Raw genomic sequence first — 23,055 nt, 5'->3', positions numbered from 1 at the left:
GACATTTTAGTTCATAGATGAAACCTTTTAATAACCTGTTCGACATACCATCAGTAGAGCACAGCACTTGCGTTCTATCTTCCTTTCAAAATGGCTTCCACCTCTCTTGCCTTCAGCTTTGACTTCCATTATTTCCAGTTTCTATCTTGATTTTAATGTAAAGCTTAGGCTGCATCATCTTCCATTTTCCCATGAACCAAGCTGTCAGATGATATAGCTTGCTTACTCATCCCACACATTTGTGTGCCTATTCAGAGTTTGGAATAAAAGAAGTACCTAGGTTGCGCACCAAAAAAGTAAATGAGTAATTGCACCCAGTTAGCTGCAGAAGGATACCGGAAGTTTAAGACATAGCTGTACCCTCAAAGTGAATGATTTCGAGGTGTATGTCTTGTCTACAATGATTAAGAAGAATACGGAGGGACCTGTGAAATAAGTGGCCGAAATAGCTCAGTTGGGAGAGCGTTAGACTGAAGATCTAAAGGTCCCTGGTTCAATCCCGGGTTTCGGCAAAGACTCAGAAGACAGCTTGTTAGGCGTGTTTCTTTCTTGGATTCAGCTTCTGGTGACGTTTTATTTAATTGATAAAACCTTTCATCGACCTAATTGACATACCATCAGTACAAGACAGTACTTGTTTTCTATCTTCCTTTCAAAATGGATTCCACCTCTCTTGCCTTCAGCTTTGACTTCCATTATTTACTGTTTCTGTCTTGATTTTTAGGTAACCCGCAGTCTGCATCAGTCTCCATCTTCCCTTGAACCAAAGTGTCGGATGAAATAGCTTGCTTACTCATGCCACACATTTCTGTGCATTAGATTGCTAGCCTATTTAGAGTTTAGAAAAAAAGAAATACCTAGCTTGCACAATAAAAAACGAATTCCCTAATTACACCCAGTTAACTGGAGAAGGATACAGCAAAGTTTAAGACATAGCTGTACCCTCACAGTGAATGATTTAGACTTCTGTGTCTTGTCTACAATGATTAAAAATGATACGGAAAGCTTTTCATGACACCTGGCTAAAATATCTCAGTTGGGAGAATGTTAGACTAAAGATAAAAAAGGTCCTTGGTCCAATCCTGGGTTGTGCCAAAGACCAAGCACTCAGCTTGTTAGGCATGTTTCTTTCTTGGAGTCACTCTCAAGTGACATTTTATTTCATTGATAAAAACTTGCATCAACCTGATCGACATGCCATCGGTACAAAAGAGCACTTATTTTCTATCTTCCTTTCAAAATGGCTTCCACCTCTCTTGCCTTCAGCTTTGACTTCCATTATTTCCCGTTTCTATCTTGATTTTGATGTAAACCGTAGGCGGCGTCATCTTCCATTTTCCCATGAGCCAAACTGTCAGATGATATAGCTTGCTTAGTCATGCCACACATTTCTGTTTATGAGAGTGGTAGCCTATTCAGAGTTTAGAAAAAAAGAAGTACCTAGCTCGCGTAGCAAAAAAGTAAAGGAGTAATTGCCCCCAGTTAGCTACAGAAGGATACAGCAAAGTGTAACACATAGCTGTACCCTCACAGTGAATGATTGCGACTTATATTTCTTGTCTACAATGATTAATAATAATAAGGAAGGCACTGTGAAAAAACGGGCTGAAAGAGCTCAGTTGCGAGGACGTCAAACTTTAGATCTAAGGGTCCCTGGTTAAATTCTTGGTTTGGTCAAAGACTGAGCAGCTAGTTCGTCAGGCAAGTTTCTTTTTTGGAGTCAGCTTCCGGTGACGTTTTATTTAATTAATAAAACCTTTCATCAACCTAATTGACATACCATCAGTACAAGACAGTACGTGTTTTCTATCTTCCTTTGAAAATGGATTCCACCTCTCTTGCCTTCAGCTTTGACTTCCATTATTTCCCGTTTCTATCTCGATTTTAGGGTAAACTGTAGCCTGCATCATTTTCCATCTAACCTTGGACCAAAGTGTCAGATGATATAGCTTGCTTCCTCATGCCACACATTTCTGTGTATTAGATTGCTAGCCTATTTAGCGTTTAGAAAAAAAGAAATACCTAGCTTGCGCAATAAAAAATAAATTGACTAATTGTGCCCAGTTAGCTGCAGAAGGATACAGCATACTTTAACACATAGATGTACCCTCCTAGTGATTGATCAGATGCCCACTTGTTGCCTACAATGATTAAGAATCATCAGGAAGGTATTCTTTGACAACTGGCCGAAATAGCTCAGTTGGGAGAGCGTTAGACTGAAGATCTAAAGGTCCCTGGTTCAATCCCGGGTTTTGGCAAGGACTGAGCACCTAGCTAATTAGGTGTAGTTCTCTCTTGGAGTCAGCTTCAGTAGACATTTTAGTTCATAGATGAAACCTTTCAATAACCTGATCGACATACCATCAGTAGAGCACAGCACTTGCGTTCTATCTTCCTTTGAAAATGGCTTCCACCTCTCTTGCCTTCAGCTTTGACTTCCATTATTTCCAGTTTCTATCTTGATTTTAATGTAAAGCTTAGGCTGCATCATCTTCTATTTTCCCATGAACCAAGCTGTCAGATGATATAGCTTGCTTACTCAGCCCACACATTTGTGTGCCTATTCAGAGTTTGGAATAAAAGAAGTACCTAGGTTGCGCACCAAAAAAGTAAATGAGTAAATGCACCCAGTTAGCTGCAGAAGGATACCGGAAGTTTAAGACATAGCTGTACCCTCAAAGTGAATGATTTCGAGGTGTATGTCTTGTCTACAATGATTAAGAAGAAAACGGAGGGACCTGTGAAATAACTGGCCGAAATAGCTCAGTTGGGAGAGTGTTAGACTGAAGATCTAAAGGTCCCGGGTTTCGACAAAGACTCAGAAGGCAGCTTGTTAGGCGTGTTTCTTTCTTGGATTCAGCTTCTGGTGACGTTTTATTTAATTGATAAAACCTTTCATCAACCTAATTGACATACCATCAGTACAAGACAGTACGTGTTTTCTATCTTCCTTTGAAAATGGTTTCCACCTCTCTTGCCTTCAGCTTTGACTTCGATTATTTGCCGTTTCTATCTCGATTTTAGGGTAAACTGTAGCCTGCATCATTTTCCATCTAACCTTGGACCAAAGTGTCAGATGATATAGCTTGCTTCCTCATGCCACACATTTCTGTGTATTAGATTGCTAGCCTATTTAGCGTTTAGAAAAAAAGAAATACCTAGCTTGCGCAATAAAAAATAAATTGACTAATTGTGCCCAGTTAGCTGCAGAAGGATACAGCATACTTTAACACATAGATGTACCCTCCTAGTGATTGATCAGATGCCCACTTGTTGCCTACAATGATTAAGAATCATCAGGAAGGTATTCTCTGACAACTGGCCGAAATAGCTCAGTTGGGAGAGCGTTAGACTGAAGATCTAAAGGTCCCTGGTTCAATCCCGGGTTTCGGCAAGGACTGAGCACCTAGCTAATTAGGTGTAGTTCTCTCTTGGAGTCAGCTTCAGTAGACATTTTAGTTCATAGATGAAACCTTTCAATAACCTGATCGACATACCATCAGTAGAGCACAGCACTTGCGTTCTATCTTCCTTTCAAAATGGCTTCCACCTCTGTTGCCTTCAGCTTTGACTTCCATTATTTCCAGTTTGTATCTTGATTTTAATGTAAAGCTTAGGCTGCATCATCTTCTATTTTCCCATGAACCAAGCTGTCAGATGATATAGCTTGCTTACTCATCCCACACATTTGTGTGCCTATTCAGAGTTTGGAATAAAAGAAGTACCTAGGTTGCGCACCAAAAAAGTAAATGAGTAAATGCACCCAGTTAGCTGCAGAAGGATACCGGAAGTTTAAGACATAGCTGTACCATCAAAGTGAATGATTTGGAGGTGTATGTCTTGTCTACAATGATTAAGAAGAAAACGGAGGGAGCTGTGAAATAACTGGCCGAAATAGCTCAGTTGGGAGAGCGTTAGACTGAAGATCTAAAGGTCCCTGGTTCAATCCCGGGTTTCGGCAAAGACTCAGAAGACAGCCTTTTAGGCGTGTTTCTTTCTTGGATACAGCTTCTGGTGACGTTTTATTTAATTGATAAAACCTTTCATCAACCTAATTGACATACCATCAGTACAAGACAGTACTTGTTTTCTATCTTCCTTTCAAAATGGATTCCACCTCTCTTGCCTTCAGCTTTGACTTCCATTATTTACTGTTTCTATCTTGATTTTTAGGTAACCCGCAGTCTGCATCAGTCTCCATCTTCCCTTGAACCAAAGTGTCGGATGAAATAGCTTGCTTACTCATGCCACACATTTCTGTGCATTAGATTGCTAGCCTATTTAGAGTTTAGAAAAAAAGAAATACCTAGCTTGCAGAATAAAAAACAAATTCCCTAATTACACCCTATTAACTGGAGAAGGATACAACAAAGTTTAAGACATAGCTGTACCCTCACAGTGAATGATTTAGACTTCTGTGTCTTGTCTACAATGATTAAAAATGATACGGAAAGCTTTTCATGACACCTGGCTAAAATATCTCAGTTAGGATAATGTTAGACTAAAGATAAAAAAGGTCCTTGGTTCAATCCTGGGTTGTGCCAAAGACCAAGCACTCAGCTTGTTAGGCATGTTTCTTTCTTGGAGTCACTCTCAAGTGACATTTTATTTCATTGATAAAAACTTGCATCAACCTGATCGACATGCCATCGGTACAAAAGAGAACTTATTTTCTATCTTCCTTTCAAAATGGCTTCCACCTCTCTTGCCTTCAGCTTTGACTTCCATTATTTCCCGTTTCTATCTTGATTTTAATGTAAACCCTAGCCGGCGTCATCTTCCATTTTCCCATGAGCCAAACTGTCAGATGATATAGCTTGCTTGGTCATGCCACACATTTCTGTTTATGAGAGTGGTAGCCTATTCAGAGTTTAGAAAAAAAGAAGTACCTACCTCGCGTAGCAAAAAAGTAAAGGAGTAATTGCCCCCAGTTAGCTACAGAAGGATACAGCAAAGTGTAACACATAGCTGTACCCTCACAGTGAATGATTGCGACTTATATTTCTTGTCTACAATGATTAACAATAATAAGGAAGGCACTGTGAAAAAACGGGCTGAAAGAGCTCAGTTGCGAGGACGTCAAACTTTAGATCTAAGGGTCCCTGGTTAAATCCTTGGTTTGGTCAAAGACTGAGCAGCTAGTTCGTCAGGCAAGTTTCTTTTTTGGAGTCAGCTTCCGGTGACGTTTTATTTAATTAATAAAACCTTTCATCAACCTAATTGACATACCATCAGTACAAGACAGTACGTGTTTTCTATCTTTCTTTGAGAATGGATTCCACCTCTCTTGCCTTCAGCTTTGACTTCCATTATTTGCCGTTTCTATCTCGATTTTAGGGTAAACTGTAGCCTGCATCATTTTCCATCTAACCTTGGACCAAAGTGTCAGATGATATAGCTTGCTTCCTCATGCCACACATTTCTGTGTATTAGATTGCTAGCCTATTTAGCGTTTAGAAAAAAAGAAATACCTAGCTTGCGCAATAAAAAATAAATTGACTAATTGTGCCCAGTTAGCTGCAGAAGGATACAGCATACTTTAACACATAGATGTACCCTCCTAGTGATTGATCAGATGCCCACTTGTTGCCTGCAATGATTAAGAATCATCAGGAAGGTATTCTCTGACAACTGGCCGAAATAGCTCATTTGGGAGAGCGTTAAACTGAAGATCTAAAGCTCTCTGGTTCAATCCCGGGTTTTGGCAAGGACTGAGCACCTAGCTAATTAGGTGTAGTTCTCTCTTGGAGTCAGCTTCAGTAGACATTTTAGTTCATAGATGAAACCTTTTAATAACCTGTTCGACATACCATCAGTAGAGCACAGCACTTGCGTTCTATCTTCCTTTCAAAATGGCTTCCACCTCTCTTGCCTTCAGCTTTGACTTCCATTATTTCCAGTTTCTATCTTGATTTTAATGTAAACCTTAGGCTGCATCATCTTACATTTTCCCATGAACCAAGCTGTCAGATGATATAGCTTGCTTACTCATCCCACACATTTGTGTGCCTATTCAGAGTTTGGAATAAAAGAAGTACCTAGGTTGCGCACCAAAAAAGTAAATGAGTAATTGCACCCAGTTAGCTGCAGAAGGATACCGGAAGTTTAAGACATAGCTGTACCCTCAAAGTGAATGATTTCGAGGTGTATGTCTTGTCTACAATGATTAAGAAGAATACGGAGGGACATGTGAAATAAGTGGCCGAAATAGCTCAGTTGGGAGAGCGTTAGACTGAAGATCTAAAGGTCCCTGGTTCAATCCCGGGTTTCGGCAAAGACTCAGAAGACAGCTTGTTAGGCGTGTTTCTTTCTTGGATTCAGCTTCTGGTGACGTTTTATTTAATTGATAAAACCTTTCATCAACCTAATTGACATACCATCAGTACAAGACAGTACGTGTTTTCTATCTTCCTTTGAAAATGGTTTCCACCTCTCTTGCCTTCAGCTTTGACTTCGATTATTTGCCGTTTCTATCTCGATTTTAGGGTAAACTGTAGCCTGCATCATTTTCCATCTAACCTTGGACCAAAGTGTCAGATGATATAGCTTGCTTCCTCATGCCACACATTTCTGTGTATTAGATTGCTAGCCTATTTAGCGTTTAGAAAAAAAGAAATACCTAGCTTGCGCAATAAAAAATAAATTGACTAATTGTGCCCAGTTAGCTGCAGAAGGATACAGCATACTTTAACACATAGATGTACCCTCCTAGTGATTGATCAGATGCCCACTTGTTGCCTACAATGATTAAGAATCATCAGGAAGGTATTCTCTGACAACTGGCCGAAATAGCTCAGTTGGGAGAGCGTTAGACTGAAGATCTAAAGGTCCCTGGTTCAATCCCGGGTTTCGGCAAGGACTGAGCACCTAGCTAATTAGGTGTAGTTCTCTCTTGGAGTCAGCTTCAGTAGACATTTTAGTTCATAGATGAAACCTTTCAATAACCTGATCGACATACCATCAGTAGAGCACAGCACTTGCGTTCTATCTTCCTTTCAAAATGGCTTCCACCTCTCTTGCCTTCAGCTTTGACTTCCATTATTTCCAGTTTCTATCTTGATTTTAATGTAAAGCTTAGGCTGCATCATCTTCTATTTTCCCATGAACCAAGCTGTCAGATGATATAGCTTGCTTACTCATCCCACACATTTGTGTGCCTATACAGAGTTTGGAATAAAAGAAGTACCTAGGTTGCGCACCAAAAAAGTAAATGAGTAAATGCACCCAGTTAGCTGCAGAAGGATACCGGAAGTTTAAGACATAGCTGTACCATCAAAGTGAATGATTTGGAGGTGTATGTCTTGTCTACAAAGATTAAGAAGAAAACGGAGGGAGCTGTGAAATAACTGGCCGAAATAGCTCAGTTGGGAGAGCGTTAGACTGAAGATCTAAAGGTCCCTGGTTCAATCCCGGGTTTCGGCAAAGACTCAGAAGACAGCTTTTTAGGCGTGTTTCTTTCTTGGATTCAGCTTCTGGTGACGTTTTATTTAATTGATAAAACCTTTCATCAACCTAATTGACATACCATCAGTACAAGACAGTACTTGTTTTCTATCTTCCTTTCAAAATGGATTCCACCTCTCTTGCCTTCAGCTTTGACTTCCATTATTTACTGTTTCTATCTTGATTTTTAGGTAACCCGCAGTCTGCATCAGTCTCCATCTTCCCTTGAACCAAAGTGTCGGATGAAATAGCTTGCTTACTCATGCCACACATTTCTGTGCATTAGATTGCTAGCCTATTTAGAGTTTAGAAAAAAAGAAATACCTAGCTTGCACAATAAAAAACGAATTCCCTAATTACACCCAGTTAACTGGAGAAGGATACAGCAAAGTTTAAGACATAGCTGTACCCTCACAGTGAATGATTTAGACTTCTGTGTCTTGTCTACAATGATTAAAAATGATACGGAAAGCTTTTCATGACACCTGGCTAAAATATCTCAGTTGGGAGAATGTTAGACTAAAGATAAAAAAGGTCCTTGGTCCAATCCTGGGTTGTGCCAAAGACCAAGCACTCAGCTTGTTAGGCATGTTTCTTTCTTGGAGTCACTCTCAAGTGACATTTTATTTCATTGATAAAAACTTGCATCAACCTGATCGACATGCCATCGGTACAAAAGAGAACTTATTTTCTATCTTCCTTTCAAAATGGCTTCCACCTCTCTTGCCTTCAGCTTTTACTTCCATTATTTCCCGTTTCTATCTTGATTTTAATGTAAACCGTAGCCGGCGTCATCTTCCATTTTCCCATGAGCCAAACTGTCAGATGATATAGCTTGCTTGGTCATGCCACACATTTCTGTTTATGAGAGTGGTAGCCTATTCAGAGTTTAGAAAAAAAGAAGTACCTACCTCGCGTAGCAAAAAAGTAAAGGAGTAATTGCCCCCAGTTAGCTACAGAAGGATACAGCAAAGTGTAACACATAGCTGTACCCTCACAGTGAATGATTGCGACTTATATTTCTTGTCTACAATGATTAACAATAATAAAGAAGGCACTGTGAAAAAACGGGCTGAAAGAGCTCAGTTGCGAGGACGTCAAACTTTAGATCTAAGGGTTCCTGGTTAAATCCTTGGTTTGGTCAAAGACTGAGCAGCTAGTTCGTCAGGCAAGTTTCTTTTTTGGAGTCAGCTTCCGGTGACGTTTTATTTAATTAATAAAACCTTTCATCAACCTAATTGACATACCATCAGTACAAGACAGTACGTGTTTTCTATCTTTCTTTGAAAATGGATTCCACCTCTCTTGCCTTCAGCTTTGACTTCCATTATTTGCCGTTTCTATCTCGATTTTAGGGTAAACTGTAGCCTGCATCATTTTCCATCTAACCTTGGACCAAAGTGTCAGATGATATAGCTTGCTTCCTCATGCCACACATTTCTGTGTATTAGATTGCTAGCCTATTTAGCGTTTAGAAAAAAAGAAATACCTAGCTTGCGCAATAAAAAATAAATTGACTAATTGTGCCCAGTTAGCTGCAGAAGGATACAGCATACTTTAACACATAGATGTACCCTCCTAGTGATTGATCAGATGCCCACTTGTTGCCTGCAATGATTAAGAATCATCAGGAAGGTATTCTCTGACAACTGGCCGAAATAGCTCATTTGGGAGAGCGTTAAACTGAAGATCTAAAGCTCTCTGGTTCAATCCCGGGTTTTGGCAAGGACTGAGCACCTAGCTAATTAGGTGTAGTTCTCTCTTGGAGTCAGCTTCAGTAGACATTTTAGTTCATAGATGAAACCTTTTAATAACCTGTTCGACATACCATCAGTAGAGCACAGCACTTGCGTTCTATCTTCCTTTCAAAATGGCTTCCACCTCTCTTGCCTTCAGCTTTGACTTCCATTATTTCCAGTTTCTATCTTGATTTTAATGTAAACCTTAGGCTGCATCATCTTACATTTTCCCATGAACCAAGCTGTCAGATGATATAGCTTGCTTACTCATCCCACACATTTGTGTGCCTATTCAGAGTTTGGAATAAAAGAAGTACCTAGGTTGCGCACCAAAAAAGTAAATGAGTAATTGCACCCAGTTAGCTGCAGAAGGATACCGGAAGTTTAAGACATAGCTGTACCCTCAAAGTGAATGATTTCGAGGTGTATGTCTTGTCTACAATGATTAAGAAGAATACGGAGGGACCTGTGAAATAAGTGGCCGAAATAGCTCAGTTGGGAGAGCGTTAGATTGAAGATCTAAAGGTCCCTGGTTCAATCCCGGGTTTTGGCAAGGACTGAGCACCTAGCTAATTAGGTGTAGTTCTCTCTTGGAGTCAGCTTCAGTAGACATTTTAGTTCATAGATGAAACCTTTTAATAACCTGATCAACATACCATCAGTAGAGCACAGCACTTGCGTTCTATCTTCCTTTCAAAATGGCTTCCACCTCTGTTGCCTTCAGCTTTGACTTCCATTATTTCCAGTTTCTATCTTGATTTTAATTTAAAGCTTAGGCTGCATCATCTTCCATTTTCCCATGAACCAAGCTGTCAGATGATATAGCTTGCTTACTCATCCCACACATTTGTGTGCCTATTCAGAGTTTGGAATAAAAGAAGTACCTAGGTTGCGCACCAAAAAAGTAAATGAGTAATTGCACCCAGTTAGCTGCAGAAGGATACCGGAAGTTTAAGACATAGCTGTACCCTCAAAGTGAATGATTTCGGGGTGTATGTCTTGTCTACAATGATTAAGAAAAATACGGAGGGACCTGCGCAATAAGTGGCCGAAATAGCTCAGTTGGGAGAGCGTTAGACTGAAGATCTAAAGGTCCCTGGTTCAATCCCGGGTTTCGGCAAAGACTCAGAAGACAGCTTGTTAGGCGTGTTTCTTTCTTGGATTCAGCTTCCGGTGACGTTTTATTTAATTAATAAAACCTTTCATCAACCTAATTGACATACCATCAGTACAAGACAGTACTTGTTTTCTAACTTCCTTTCAAAATGGATTCCACCTCTCTTGCCTTCAGCTTTGACTTCCATTATTTGCCGTTTCTATCTCGATTTTAGGGTAAACTGTAGCCTGCATCATTTTCCATCTAACTTTGGACCAAAGTGTCAGATGATATAGCTTGCTTCCTCATGCCACACATTTCTGTGTATTAGATTGCTAGCCTATTTAGCGTTTAGAAAAAAAGAAATACCTAGCTTGCGCAATAAAAAATAAATTGACTAATTGTGCCCAGTTAGCTGCAGAAGGATACAGCATACTTTAACACATAGATGTACCCTCCTAGTGATTGATCAGATGCCCACTTGTTGCCTACAATGATTAAGAATCATCAGGAAGGTATTCTCTGACAACTGGCCGAAATAGCTCAGTTGGGAGAGCGTTAGACTGAAGATCTAAAGGTCCCTGGTTCAATCCCGGGTTTCGGCAAGGACTGAGCACCTAGCTAATTAGGTGTAGTTCTCTCCTGGAGTCAGCTTCAGAAGACATTTTAGTTCATAGATGAAACCTTTTAATAACCTGATCGACATACCATCAGTAGAGCACAGCACTTGCGTTCTATCTTCCTTTCAAAATGGCTTCCACCTCTCTTGCCTTCAGCTTTGACTTCCATTATTTCCAGTTTCTATCTTGATTTTAATGTAAAGCTTAGGCTGCATCATCTTCCATTTTCCCATGAACCAAGCTGTCAGATGATATAGCTTGCTTACTCATCCCACACATTTGTGTGCCTATTCAGAGTTTGGAATAAAAAAAAAGTACCTAGGTTGCGCACCAAAAAAGTAAATGAGTAATTTCACCCAGTTAGCTGCAGAAGGATACCGGAAGTTTAAGACATAGCTGTACCCTCAAAGTGAATGATTTCGAGGTGTATGTCTTGTCTACAATGATTAAGAAGAATACAGAGGGACCTGTGAAATAACTGGCCGAAATAGCTCAGTTGGGAGAGCGTTAGACTGAAGATCTAAAGGTCCCTGGTTCAATCCCGGGTTTCGGCAAAACTCAGAAGACAGCTTGTTAGGCGTGTTTCTTTCTTGGATTCAGCTTCTGGTGACGTTTTATTTAATTGATAAAACCTTTCATCAACCTAATTGACATACCATCAGTACAAGACAGTACTTGTTTTCTATCTTCCTTTCAAAATGGATTCCACCTCTCTTGCCTTCAGCTTTGACTTCCATTATTTACTGTTTCTATCTTGATTTTTAGGTAACCCGCAGTCTGCATCAGTCTCCATCTTCCCTTGAACCAAAGTGTCGGATGAAATAGCTTGCTTACTCATGCCACACATTTCTGTGCATTAGATTGCTAGCCTATTTAGAGTTTAGAAAAAAAGAAATACCTAGCTTGCAGAATAAAAAACAAATTCCCTAATTACACCCAGTTAACTGGAGAAGGATACAACAAAGTTTAAGACATAGCTGTACCCTCACAGTGAATGATTTAGACTTCTGTGTCTTGTCTACAATGATTAAAAATGATACGGAAAGCTTTTCATGACACCTGGTTTAAATATCTCAGTTGGGAGAATGTTAGACTAAAGATAAAAAAAGGTCCTTGGTTCAATCCTGGGTTGTGCCAAAGACCAAGCACTCAGCTTGTTAGGCATGTTTCTTTCTTGGAGTCACTCTCAAGGGACATTTTATTTCATTGATAAAAACTTGCATCAACCTGATCGACATGCCATCGGTACAAAAGAGCACTTATTTTCTATCTTCCTTTCAAAATGGCTTCCACCTCTCTTGCCTTCAGCTTTGACTTCCATTATTTCCCGTTTCTATCTTGATTTTGATGTAAACCGTAGGCGGCGTCATCTTCCATTTTCCCATGAGCCAAACTGTCAGATGATATAGCTTGCTTAGTCATGCCACACATTTCTGTTTATGAGAGTGGTAGCCTATTCAGAGTTTAGAAAAAAAGAAGTACCTAGCTCGCGTAGCAAAAAAGTAAAGGAGTAATTGCCCCCAGTTAGCTACAGAAGGATACAGCAAAGTGTAACACATAGCTGTACCCTCACAGTGAATGATTGCGACTTATATTTCTTGTCTACAATGATTAATAATAATAAGGAAGGCACTGTGAAAAAACGGGCTGAAAGAGCTCAGTTGCGAGGACGTCAAACTTTAGATCTAAGGGTCCCTGGTTAAATTCTTGGTTTGGTCAAAGACTGAGCAGCTAGTTCGTCAGGCAAGTTTCTTTTTTGGAGTCAGCTTCCGGTGACGTTTTATTTAATTAATAAAACCTTTCATCAACCTAATTGACATACCATCAGTACAAGACAGTACGTGTTTTCTATCTTCCTTTGAAAATGGATTCCACCTCTCTTGCCTTCAGCTTTGACTTCCATTATTTCCCGTTTCTATCTCGATTTTAGGGTAAACTGTAGCCTGCATCATTTTCCATCTAACCTTGGACCAAAGTGTCAGATGATATAGCTTGCTTCCTCATGCCACACATTTCTGTGTATTAGATTGCTAGCCTATTTAGCGTTTAGAAAAAAAGAAATACATAGCTTGGGCAATAAAAAATAAATTGACTAATTGTGCCCAGTTAGCTGCAGAAGGATACAGCATACTTTAACACATAGATGTACCCTCCTAGTGATTGATCAGATGCCCACTTGTTGCCTACAATGATTAAGAATCATCAGGAAGGTATTCTTTGACAACTGGCCGAAATAGCTCAGTTGGGAGAGCGTTAGACTGAAGATCTAAAGGTCCCTGGTTCAATCCCGGGTTTTGGCAAGGAATGAGCACCTAGCTAATTAGGTGTAGTTCTCTCTTGGAGTCAGCTTCAGTAGACATTTTAGTTCATAGATGAAACCTTTCAATAACCTGATCGACATACCATCAGTAGAGCACAGCACTTGCGTTCTATCTTCCTTTCAAAATGGCTTCCACCTCTCTTGCCTTCAGCTTTGACTTCCATTATTTCCAGTTTCTATCTTGATTTTAATGTGAAGCTTAGGCTGCATCATCTTCCATTTTCCCATGAACCAAGCTGTCAGATGATATAGCTTGCTTACTCATCCCACACATTTGTGTGCCTATTCAGAGTTTGGAATAAAAGAAGTACCTAGGTTGCGCACCAAAAAAGTAAATGAGTAAATGCACCCAGTTAGCTGCAGAAGGATACCGGAAGTTTAAGACATAGCTGTACCCTCAAAGTGAATGATTTCGAGGTGTATGTCTTGTCTACAATGATTAAGAAGAAAACGGAGGGACCTGTGAAATAACTGGCCGAAATAGCTCAGTTGGGAGAGTGTTAGACTGAAGATCTAAAGGTCCCTGGTTCAATCCCGGGTTTCGACAAAGACTCAGAAGGCAGCTTGTTAGGCGTGTTTCTTTCTTGGATTCAGCTTCTGGTGACGTTTTATTTAATTGATAAAACCTTTCATCAACCTAATTGACATACCATCAGTACAAGACAGTACGTGTTTTCTATCTTCCTTTGAAAATGGTTTCCACCTCTCTTGCCTTCAGCTTTGACTTCGATTATTTGCCGTTTCTATCTCGATTTTAGGGTAAACTGTAGCCTGCATCATTTTCCATCTAACCTTGGACCAAAGTGTCAGATGATATAGCTTGCTTCCTCATGCCACACATTTCTGTGTATTAGATTGCTAGCCTATTTAGCGTTTAGAAAAAAAGAAATACCTAGCTTGCGCAATAAAAAATAAATTGACTAATTGTGCCCAGTTAGCTGCAGAAGGATACAGCATACTTTAACACATAGATGTACCCTCCTAGTGATTGATCAGATGCCCACTTGTTGCCTACAATGATTAAGAATCATCAGGAAGGTATTCTCTGACAACTGGCCGAAATAGCTCAGTTGGGAGAGCGTTAGACTGAAGATCTAAAGGTCCCTGGTTCAATCGCGGGTTTCGGCAAGGACTGAGCACCTAGCTAATTAGGTGTAGTTCTCTCTTGGAGTCAGCTTCAGTAGACATTTTAGTTCATAGATGAAACCTTTCAATAACCTGATCGACATACCATCAGTAGAGCACAGCACTTGCGTTCTATCTTCCTTTCAAAATGGCTTCCACCTCTCTTGCCTTCAGCTTTGACTTCCATTATTTCCAGTTTCTATCTTGATTTTAATGTAAAGCTTAGGCTGCATCATCTTCTATTTTCCCATGAACCAAGCTGTCAGATGATATAGCTTGCTTACTCAGCCCACACATTTGTGTGCCTATTCAGAGTTTGGAATAAAAGAAGTACCTAGGTTGCGCACCAAAAAAGTAAATGAGTAAATGCACCCAGTTAGCTGCAGAAGGATACCGGAAGTTTAAGACATAGCTGTACCCTCAAAGTGAATGATTTCGAGGTGTATGTCTTGTCTACAATGATTAAGAAGAAAACGGAGGGACCTGTGAAATAACTGGCCGAAATAGCTCAGTTGGGAGAGTGTTAGACTGAAGATCTAAAGGTCCCTGGTTCAATCCCGGGTTTCGACAAAGACTCAGAAGGCAGCTTGTTAGGCGTGTTTCTTTCTTGGATTCAGCTTCTGGTGACGTTTTATTTAATTGATAAAACCTTTCATCAACCTAATTGACATACCATCAGTACAAGACAGTACGTGTTTTCTATCTTCCTTTGAAAATGGTTTCCACCTCTCTTGCCTTCAGCTTTGACTTCGATTATTTGCCGTTTCTATCTCGATTTTAGGGTAAACTGTAGCCTGCATCATTTTCCATCTAACCTTGGACCAAAGTGTCAGATGATATAGCTTGCTTCCTCATGCCACACATTTCTGTGTATTAGATTGCTAGCCTATTTAGCGTTTAGAAAAAAAGAAATACCTAGCTTGCGCAATAAAAAATAAATTGACTAATTGTGCCCAGTTAGCTGCAGAAGGATACAGCATACTTTAACACATAGATGTACCCTCCTAGTGATTGATCAGATGCCCACTTGTTGCCTACAATGATTAAGAATCATCAGGAAGGTATTCTCTGACAACTGGCCGAAATAGCTCAGTTGGGAGAGCGTTAGACTGAAGATCTAAAGGTCCCTGGTTCAATCCCGGGTTTCGGCAAGGACTGAGCACCTAGCTAATTAGGTGTAGTTCTCTCTTGGAGTCAGCTTCAGTAGACATTTTAGTTCATAGATGAAACCTTTCAATAACCTGATCGACATACCATCAGTAGAGCACAGCACTTGCGTTCTATCTTCCTTTCAAAATGGCTTCCACCTCTCTTGCCTTCAGCTTTGACTTCCATTATTTCCAGTTTGTATCTTGATTTTAATGTAAAGCTTAGGCTGCATCATCTTCTATTTTCCCATGAACCAAGCTGTCAGATGATATAGCTTGCTTACTCATCCCACACATTTGTGTGCCTATTCAGAGTTTGGAATAAAAGAAGTACCTAGGTTGCGCACCAAAAAAGTAAATGAGTAAATGCACCCAGTTAGCTGCAGAAGGATACCGGAAGTTTAAGACATAGCTGTACCATCAAAGTGAATGATTTGGAGGTGTATGTCTTGTCTACAATGATTAAGAAGAAAACGGAGGGAGCTGTGAAATAACTGGCCGAAATAGCTCAGTTGGGAGAGCGTTAGACTGAAGATCTAAAGGTCCCTGGTTCAATCCCGGGTTTCGGCAAAGACTCAGAAGACAGCCTTTTAGGCGTGTTTCTTTCTTGGATTCAGCTTCTGGTGACGTTTTATTTAATTGATAAAACCTTTCATCAACCTAATTGACATACCATCAGTACAAGACAGTACTTGTTTTCTATCTTCCTTTCAAAATGGATTCCACCTCTCTTGCCTTCAGCTTTGACTTCCATTATTTACTGTTTCTATCTTGATTTTTAGGTAACCCGCAGTCTGCATCAGTCTCCATCTTCCCTTGAACCAAAGTGTCGGATGAAATAGCTTGCTTACTCATGCCACACATTTCTGTGCATTAGATTGCTAGCCTATTTAGAGTTTAGAAAAAAAGAAATACCTAGCTTGCAGAATAAAAAACAAATTCCCTAATTACACCCTATTAACTGGAGAAGGATACAACAAAGTTTAAGACATAGCTGTACCCTCACAGTGAATGATTTAGACTTCTGTGTCTTGTCTACAATGATTAAAAATGATACGGAAAGCTTTTCATGACACCTGGCTAAAATATCTCAGTTAGGATAATGTTAGACTAAAGATAAAAAAGGTCCTTGGTTCAATCCTGGGTTGTGCCAAAGACCAAGCACTCAGCTTGTTAGGCATGTTTCTTTCTTGGAGTCACTCTCAAGTGACATTTTATTTCATTGATAAAAACTTGCATCAACCTGATCGACATGCCATCGGTACAAAAGAGAACTTATTTTCTATCTTCCTTTCAAAATGGCTTCCACCTCTCTTGCCTTCAGCTTTGACTTCCATTATTTCCCGTTTCTATCTTGATTTTAATGTAAACCCTAGCCGGCGTCATCTTCCATTTTCCCATGAGCCAAACTGTCAGATGATATAGCTTGCTTGGTCATGCCACACATTTCTGTTTATGAGAGTGGTAGCCTATTCAGAGTTTAGAAAAAAAGAAGTACCTACCTCGCGTAGCAAAAAAGTAAAGGAGTAATTGCCCCCAGTTAGCTACAGAAGGATACAGCAAAGTGTAACACATAGCTGTACCCTCACAGTGAATGATTGCGACTTATATTTCTTGTCTACAATGATTAACAATAATAAGGAAGGCACTGTGAAAAAACGGGCTGAAAGAGCTCAGTTGCGAGGACGTCAAACTTTAGATCTAAGGGTCCCTGGTTAAATCCTTGGTTTGGTCAAAGACTGAGCAGCTAGTTCGTCAGGCAAGTTTCTTTTTTGGAGTCAGCTTCCGGTGACGTTTTATTTAATTAATAAAACCTTTCATCAACCTAATTGACATACCATCAGTACAAGACAGTACGTGTTTTCTATCTTTCTTTGAGAATGGATTCCACCTCTCTTGCCTTCAGCTTTGACTTCCATTATTTGCCGTTTCTATCTCGATTTTAGGGTAAACTGTAGCCTGCATCATTTTCCATCTAACCTTGGACCAAAGTGTCAGATGATATAGCTTGCTTCCTCATGCCACACATTTCTGTGTATTAGATTGCTAGCCTATTTAGCGTTTAGAAAAAAAGAAATACCTAGCTTGCGCAATAAAAAATAAATTGACTAATTGTGCCCAGTTAGCTGCAGAAGGATACAGCATACTTTAACACATAGATGTACCCTCCTAGTGATTGATCAGATGCCCACTTGTTGCCTGCAATGATTAAGAATCATCAGGAAGGTATTCTCTGACAACTGGCCGAAATAGCTCATTTGGGAGAGCGTTAAACTGAAGATCTAAAGCTCTCTGGTTCAATCCCGGGTTTTGGCAAGGACTGAGCACCTAGCTAATTAGGTGTAGTTCTCTCTTGGAGTCAGCTTCAGTAGACATTTTAGTTCATAGATGAAACCTTTTAATAACCTGTTCGACATACCATCAGTAGAGCACAGCACTTGCGTTCTATCTTCCTTTCAAAATGGCTTCCACCTCTCTTGCCTTCAGCTTTGACTTCCATTATTTCCAGTTTCTATCTTGATTTTAATGTAAACCTTAGGCTGCATCATCTTACATTTTCCCATGAACCAAGCTGTCAGATGATATAGCTTGCTTACTCATCCCACACATTTGTGTGCCTATTCAGAGTTTGGAATAAAAGAAGTACCTAGGTTGCGCACCAAAAAAGTAAATGAGTAATTGCACCCAGTTAGCTGCAGAAGGATACCGGAAGTTTAAGACATAGCTGTACCCTCAAAGTGAATGATTTCGAGGTGTATGTCTTGTCTACAATGATTAAGAAGAATACGGAGGGACATGTGAAATAAGTGGCCGAAATAGCTCAGTTGGGAGAGCGTTAGACTGAAGATCTAAAGGTCCCTGGTTCAATCCCGGGTTTCGGCAAAGACTCAGAAGACAGCTTGTTAGGCGTGTTTCTTTCTTGGATTCAGCTTCTGGTGACGTTTTATTTAATTGATAAAACCTTTCATCAACCTAATTGACATACCATCAGTACAAGACAGTACGTGTTTTCTATCTTCCTTTGAAAATGGTTTCCACCTCTCTTGCCTTCAGCTTTGACTTCGATTATTTGCCGTTTCTATCTCGATTTTAGGGTAAACTGTAGCCTGCATCATTTTCCATCTAACCTTGGACCAAAGTGTCAGATGATATAGCTTGCTTCCTCATGCCACACATTTCTGTGTATTAGATTGCTAGCCTATTTAGCGTTTAGAAAAAAAGAAATACCTAGCTTGCGCAATAAAAAATAAATTGACTAATTGTGCCCAGTTAGCTGCAGAAGGATACAGCATACTTTAACACATAGATGTACCCTCCTAGTGATTGATCAGATGCCCACTTGTTGCCTACAATGATTAAGAATCATCAGGAAGGTATTCTCTGACAACTGGCCGAAATAGCTCAGTTGGGAGAGCGTTAGACTGAAGATCTAAAGGTCCCTGGTTCAATCCCGGGTTTCGGCAAGGACTGAGCACCTAGCTAATTAGGTGTAGTTCTCTCTTGGAGTCAGCTTCAGTAGACATTTTAGTTCATAGATGAAACCTTTCAATAACCTGATCGACATACCATCAGTAGAGCACAGCACTTGCGTTCTATCTTCCTTTCAAAATGGCTTCCACCTCTCTTGCCTTCAGCTTTGACTTCCATTATTTCCAGTTTCTATCTTGATTTTAATGTAAAGCTTAGGCTGCATCATCTTCTATTTTCCCATGAACCAAGCTGTCAGATGATATAGCTTGCTTACTCATCCCACACATTTGAGTGCCTATACAGAGTTTGGAATAAAAGAAGTACCTAGGTTGCGCACCAAAAAAGTAAATGAGTAAATGCACCCAGTTAGCTGCAGAAGGATACCGGAAGTTTAAGACATAGCTGTACCCTCAAAGTGAATGATTTGGAGGTGTATGTCTTGTCTACTATGATTAAGAAGAAAACGGAGGGACCTGTGAAATAACTGGCCGAAATAGCTCAGTTGGGAGAGCGTTAGACTGAAGATCTAAAGGTCCCTGGTTCAATCCCGGGTTTCGGCAAAGACTCAGAAGACAGCTTTTTAGGCGTGTTTCTTTCTTGGATTCAGCTTCTGGTGACGTTTTATTTAATTGATAAAACCTTTCATCAACCTAATTGACATACCATCAGTACAAGACAGTACTTGTTTTCTATCTTCCTTTCAAAATGGATTCCACCTCTCTTGCCTTCAGCTTTGACTTCCATTATTTACTGTTTCTATCTTGATTTTTAGGTAACCCGCAGTCTGCATCAGTCTCCATCTTCCCTTGAACCAAAGTGTCGGATGAAATAGCTTGCTTACTCATGCCACACATTTCTGTGCATTAGATTGCTAGCCTATTTAGAGTTTAGAAAAAAAGAAATACCTAGCTTGCAGAATAAAAAACAAATTCCCTAATTACACCCAGTTAACTGGAGAAGGATACAACAAAGTTTAAGACATAGCTGTACCCTCACAGTGAATGATTTAGACTTCTGTGTCTTGTCTACAATGATTAAAAATGATACGGAAAGCTTTTCATGACACCTGGCTAAAATATCTCAGTTAGGATAATGTTAGACTAAAGATAAAAAAGGTCCTTGGTTCAATCCTGGGTTGTGCCAAAGACCAAGCACTCAGCTTGTTAGGCATGTTTCTTTCTTGGAGTCACTCTCAAGTGACATTTTATTTCATTGATAAAAACTTGCATCAACCTGATCGACATGCCATCGGTACAAAAGAGAACTTATTTTCTATCTTCCTTTCAAAATGGCTTCCACCTCTCTTGCCTTCAGCTTTGACTTCCATTATTTCCCGTTTCTATCTTGATTTTAATGTAAACCGTAGCCGGCGTCATCTTCCATTTTCCCATGAGCCAAACTGTCAGATAATATAGCTTGCTTGGTCATGCCACACATTTCTGTTTATGAGAGTGGTAGCCTATTCAGAGTTTAGAAAAAAAGAAGTACCTACCTCGCGTAGCAAAAAAGTAAAGGAGTAATTGCCCCCAGTTAACTACAGAAGGATACAGCAAAGTGTAACACATAGCTGTACCCTCACAGTGAATGATTGCGACTTATATTTCTTGTCTCCAATGATTAACAATAATAAAGAAGGCACTGTGAAAAAACGGGCTGAAAGAGCTCAGTTGCGAGGACGTCAAACTTTAGATCTAAGGGTTCCTGGTTAAATCCTTGGTTTGGTCAAAGACTGAGCAGCTAGTTCGTCAGGCAAGTTTCTTTTTTGGAGTCAGCTTCCGGTGACGTTTTATTTAATTAATAAAACCTTTCATCAACCTAATTGACATACCATCAGTACAAGACAGTACGTGTTTTCTATCTTTCTTTGAAAATGGATTCCACCTCTCTTGCCTTCAGCTTTGACTTCCATTATTTGCCGTTTCTATCTCGATTTTAGGGTAAACTGTAGCCTGCATCATTTTCCATCTAACCTTGGACCAAAGTGTCAGATGATATAGCTTGCTTCCTCATGCCACACATTTCTGTGTATTAGATTGCTAGCCTATTTAGCGTTTAGAAAAAAAGAAATACCTAGCTTGCGCAATAAAAAATAAATTGACTAATTGTGCCCAGTTAGCTGCAGAAGGATACAGCATACTTTAACACATAGATGTACCCTCCTAGTGATTGATCAGATGCCCACTTGTTGCCTGCAATGATTAAGAATCATCAGGAAGGTATTCTCTGACAACTGGCCGAAATAGCTCATTTGGGAGAGCGTTAAACTGAAGATCTAAAGCTCTCTGGTTCAATCCCGGGTTTTGGCAAGGACTGAGCACCTAGCTAATTAGGTGTAGTTCTCTCTTGGAGTCAGCTTCAGTAGACATTTTAGTTCATAGATGAAACCTTTTAATAACCTGTTCGACATACCATCAGTAGAGCACAGCACTTGCGTTCTATCTTCCTTTCAAAATGGCTTCCACCTCTCTTGCCTTCAGCTTTGACTTCCATTATTTCCAGTTTCTATCTTGATTTTAATGTAAACCTTAGGCTGCATCATCTTACATTTTCCCATGAACCAAGCTGTCAGATGATATAGCTTGCTTACTCATCCCACACATTTGTGTGCCTATTCAGAGTTTGGAATAAAAGAAGTACCTAGGTTGCGCACCAAAAAAGTAAATGAGTAATTGCACCCAGTTAGCTGCAGAAGGATACCGGAAGTTTAAGACATAGCTGTACCCTCAAAGTGAATGATTTCGAGGTGTATGTCTTGTCTACAATGATTAAGAAGAATACGGAGGGACATGTGAAATAAGTGGCCGAAATAGCTCAGTTGGGAGAGCGTTAGACTGAAGATCTAAAGGTCCCTGGTTCAATCCCGGGTTTCGGCAAAGACTCAGAAGACAGCTTGTTAGGCGTGTTTCTTTCTTGGATTCAGCTTCTGGTGACGTTTTATTTAATTGATAAAACCTTTCATCAACCTAATTGACATACCATCAGTACAAGACAGTACGTGTTTTCTATCTTCCTTTGAAAATGGTTTCCACCTCTCTTGCCTTCAGCTTTGACTTCGATTATTTGCCGTTTCTATCTCGATTTTAGGGTAAACTGTAGCCTGCATCATTTTCCATCTAACCTTGGACCAAAGTGTCAGATGATATAGCTTGCTTCCTCATGCCACACATTTCTGTGTATTAGATTGCTAGCCTATTTAGCGTTTAGAAAAAAAGAAATACCTAGCTTGCGCAATAAAAAATAAATTGACTAATTGTGCCCAGTTAGCTGCAGAAGGATACAGCATACTTTAACACATAGATGTACCCTCCTAGTGATTGATCAGATGCCCACTTGTTGCCTACAATGATTAAGAATCATCAGGAAGGTATTCTCTGACAACTGGCCGAAATAGCTCAGTTGGGAGAGCGTTAGACTGAAGATCTAAAGGTCCCTGGTTCAATCCCGGGTTTCGGCAAGGACTGAGCACCTAGCTAATTAGGTGTAGTTCTCTCTTGGAGTCAGCTTCAGTAGACATTTTAGTTCATAGATGAAACCTTTCAATAACCTGATCGACATACCATCAGTAGAGCACAGCACTTGCGTTCTATCTTCCTTTCAAAATGGCTTCCACCTCTCTTGCCTTCAGCTTTGACTTCCATTATTTCCAGTTTCTATCTTGATTTTAATGTAAAGCTTAGGCTGCATCATCTTCTATTTTCCCATGAACCAAGCTGTCAGATGATATAGCTTGCTTACTCATCCCACACATTTGTGTGCCTATACAGAGTTTGGAATAAAAGAAGTACCTAGGTTGCGCACCAAAAAAGTAAATGAGTAAATGCACCCAGTTAGCTGCAGAAGGATACCGGAAGTTTAAGACATAGCTGTACCATCAAAGTGAATGATTTGGAGGTGTATGTCTTGTCTACAAAGATTAAGAAGAAAACGGAGGGAGCTGTGAAATAACTGGCCGAAATAGCTCAGTTGGGAGAGCGTTAGACTGAAGATCTAAAGGTCCCTGGTTCAATCCCGGGTTTCGGCAAAGACTCAGAAGACAGCTTTTTAGGCGTGTTTCTTTCTTGGATTCAGCTTCTGGTGACGTTTTATTTAATTG

The 23,055-nt window shown here is 40.0% G+C and overlaps 20 non-coding genes across 20 annotated transcripts; all 20 read left to right on the top strand.

Annotated features, from left to right (window-relative positions):
* The first annotated feature begins 439 nt into the window (after positions 1–439).
* On the top strand, positions 440–512 carry TRNAF-GAA (transfer RNA phenylalanine (anticodon GAA)). Its single transcript has one exon. It is a non-coding gene; the product is annotated as a tRNA-Phe (tRNA).
* A 1,673-nt stretch (positions 513–2,185) lies between these two features.
* On the top strand, positions 2,186–2,258 carry TRNAF-GAA (transfer RNA phenylalanine (anticodon GAA)). Its single transcript has one exon. It is a non-coding gene; the product is annotated as a tRNA-Phe (tRNA).
* A 1,063-nt stretch (positions 2,259–3,321) lies between these two features.
* Positions 3,322–3,394, top strand: TRNAF-GAA (transfer RNA phenylalanine (anticodon GAA)). The gene has a single exon. It is a non-coding gene; the product is annotated as a tRNA-Phe (tRNA).
* Positions 3,395–3,888: 494 nt separating this feature from the next.
* Positions 3,889–3,961, top strand: TRNAF-GAA (transfer RNA phenylalanine (anticodon GAA)). The gene has a single exon. It is a non-coding gene; the product is annotated as a tRNA-Phe (tRNA).
* Positions 3,962–6,201: 2,240 nt separating this feature from the next.
* On the top strand, positions 6,202–6,274 carry TRNAF-GAA (transfer RNA phenylalanine (anticodon GAA)). Its single transcript has one exon. It is a non-coding gene; the product is annotated as a tRNA-Phe (tRNA).
* Positions 6,275–6,782: 508 nt separating this feature from the next.
* Positions 6,783–6,855, top strand: TRNAF-GAA (transfer RNA phenylalanine (anticodon GAA)). The gene has a single exon. It is a non-coding gene; the product is annotated as a tRNA-Phe (tRNA).
* A 494-nt stretch (positions 6,856–7,349) lies between these two features.
* Positions 7,350–7,422, top strand: TRNAF-GAA (transfer RNA phenylalanine (anticodon GAA)). The gene has a single exon. It is a non-coding gene; the product is annotated as a tRNA-Phe (tRNA).
* Positions 7,423–9,662: 2,240 nt separating this feature from the next.
* On the top strand, positions 9,663–9,735 carry TRNAF-GAA (transfer RNA phenylalanine (anticodon GAA)). Its single transcript has one exon. It is a non-coding gene; the product is annotated as a tRNA-Phe (tRNA).
* A 494-nt stretch (positions 9,736–10,229) lies between these two features.
* TRNAF-GAA (transfer RNA phenylalanine (anticodon GAA)) lies at positions 10,230–10,302 on the top strand. Its single transcript has one exon. It is a non-coding gene; the product is annotated as a tRNA-Phe (tRNA).
* Positions 10,303–10,810: 508 nt separating this feature from the next.
* Positions 10,811–10,883, top strand: TRNAF-GAA (transfer RNA phenylalanine (anticodon GAA)). Its single transcript has one exon. It is a non-coding gene; the product is annotated as a tRNA-Phe (tRNA).
* Positions 10,884–11,379: 496 nt separating this feature from the next.
* On the top strand, positions 11,380–11,452 carry TRNAF-GAA (transfer RNA phenylalanine (anticodon GAA)). Its single transcript has one exon. It is a non-coding gene; the product is annotated as a tRNA-Phe (tRNA).
* Positions 11,453–13,125: 1,673 nt separating this feature from the next.
* TRNAF-GAA (transfer RNA phenylalanine (anticodon GAA)) lies at positions 13,126–13,198 on the top strand. Its single transcript has one exon. It is a non-coding gene; the product is annotated as a tRNA-Phe (tRNA).
* A 2,223-nt stretch (positions 13,199–15,421) lies between these two features.
* On the top strand, positions 15,422–15,494 carry TRNAF-GAA (transfer RNA phenylalanine (anticodon GAA)). Its single transcript has one exon. It is a non-coding gene; the product is annotated as a tRNA-Phe (tRNA).
* Positions 15,495–15,988: 494 nt separating this feature from the next.
* TRNAF-GAA (transfer RNA phenylalanine (anticodon GAA)) lies at positions 15,989–16,061 on the top strand. Its single transcript has one exon. It is a non-coding gene; the product is annotated as a tRNA-Phe (tRNA).
* A 2,240-nt stretch (positions 16,062–18,301) lies between these two features.
* Positions 18,302–18,374, top strand: TRNAF-GAA (transfer RNA phenylalanine (anticodon GAA)). The gene has a single exon. It is a non-coding gene; the product is annotated as a tRNA-Phe (tRNA).
* Positions 18,375–18,882: 508 nt separating this feature from the next.
* Positions 18,883–18,955, top strand: TRNAF-GAA (transfer RNA phenylalanine (anticodon GAA)). Its single transcript has one exon. It is a non-coding gene; the product is annotated as a tRNA-Phe (tRNA).
* Positions 18,956–19,449: 494 nt separating this feature from the next.
* Positions 19,450–19,522, top strand: TRNAF-GAA (transfer RNA phenylalanine (anticodon GAA)). The gene has a single exon. It is a non-coding gene; the product is annotated as a tRNA-Phe (tRNA).
* Positions 19,523–21,762: 2,240 nt separating this feature from the next.
* On the top strand, positions 21,763–21,835 carry TRNAF-GAA (transfer RNA phenylalanine (anticodon GAA)). Its single transcript has one exon. It is a non-coding gene; the product is annotated as a tRNA-Phe (tRNA).
* Positions 21,836–22,343: 508 nt separating this feature from the next.
* Positions 22,344–22,416, top strand: TRNAF-GAA (transfer RNA phenylalanine (anticodon GAA)). Its single transcript has one exon. It is a non-coding gene; the product is annotated as a tRNA-Phe (tRNA).
* Positions 22,417–22,910: 494 nt separating this feature from the next.
* TRNAF-GAA (transfer RNA phenylalanine (anticodon GAA)) lies at positions 22,911–22,983 on the top strand. The gene has a single exon. It is a non-coding gene; the product is annotated as a tRNA-Phe (tRNA).
* The last annotated feature ends 72 nt before the right edge of the window (positions 22,984–23,055 follow it).

Source organism: Pleurodeles waltl, chromosome 8 (assembly GCF_031143425.1).
Source record: "Pleurodeles waltl isolate 20211129_DDA chromosome 8, aPleWal1.hap1.20221129, whole genome shotgun sequence".
NCBI lineage: Eukaryota > Metazoa > Chordata > Amphibia > Caudata > Salamandridae > Pleurodeles > Pleurodeles waltl.
The sequence above is the reverse complement of the archived record's forward strand: the minus strand, read 5'-3'. Positions and strand labels throughout refer to the sequence as shown.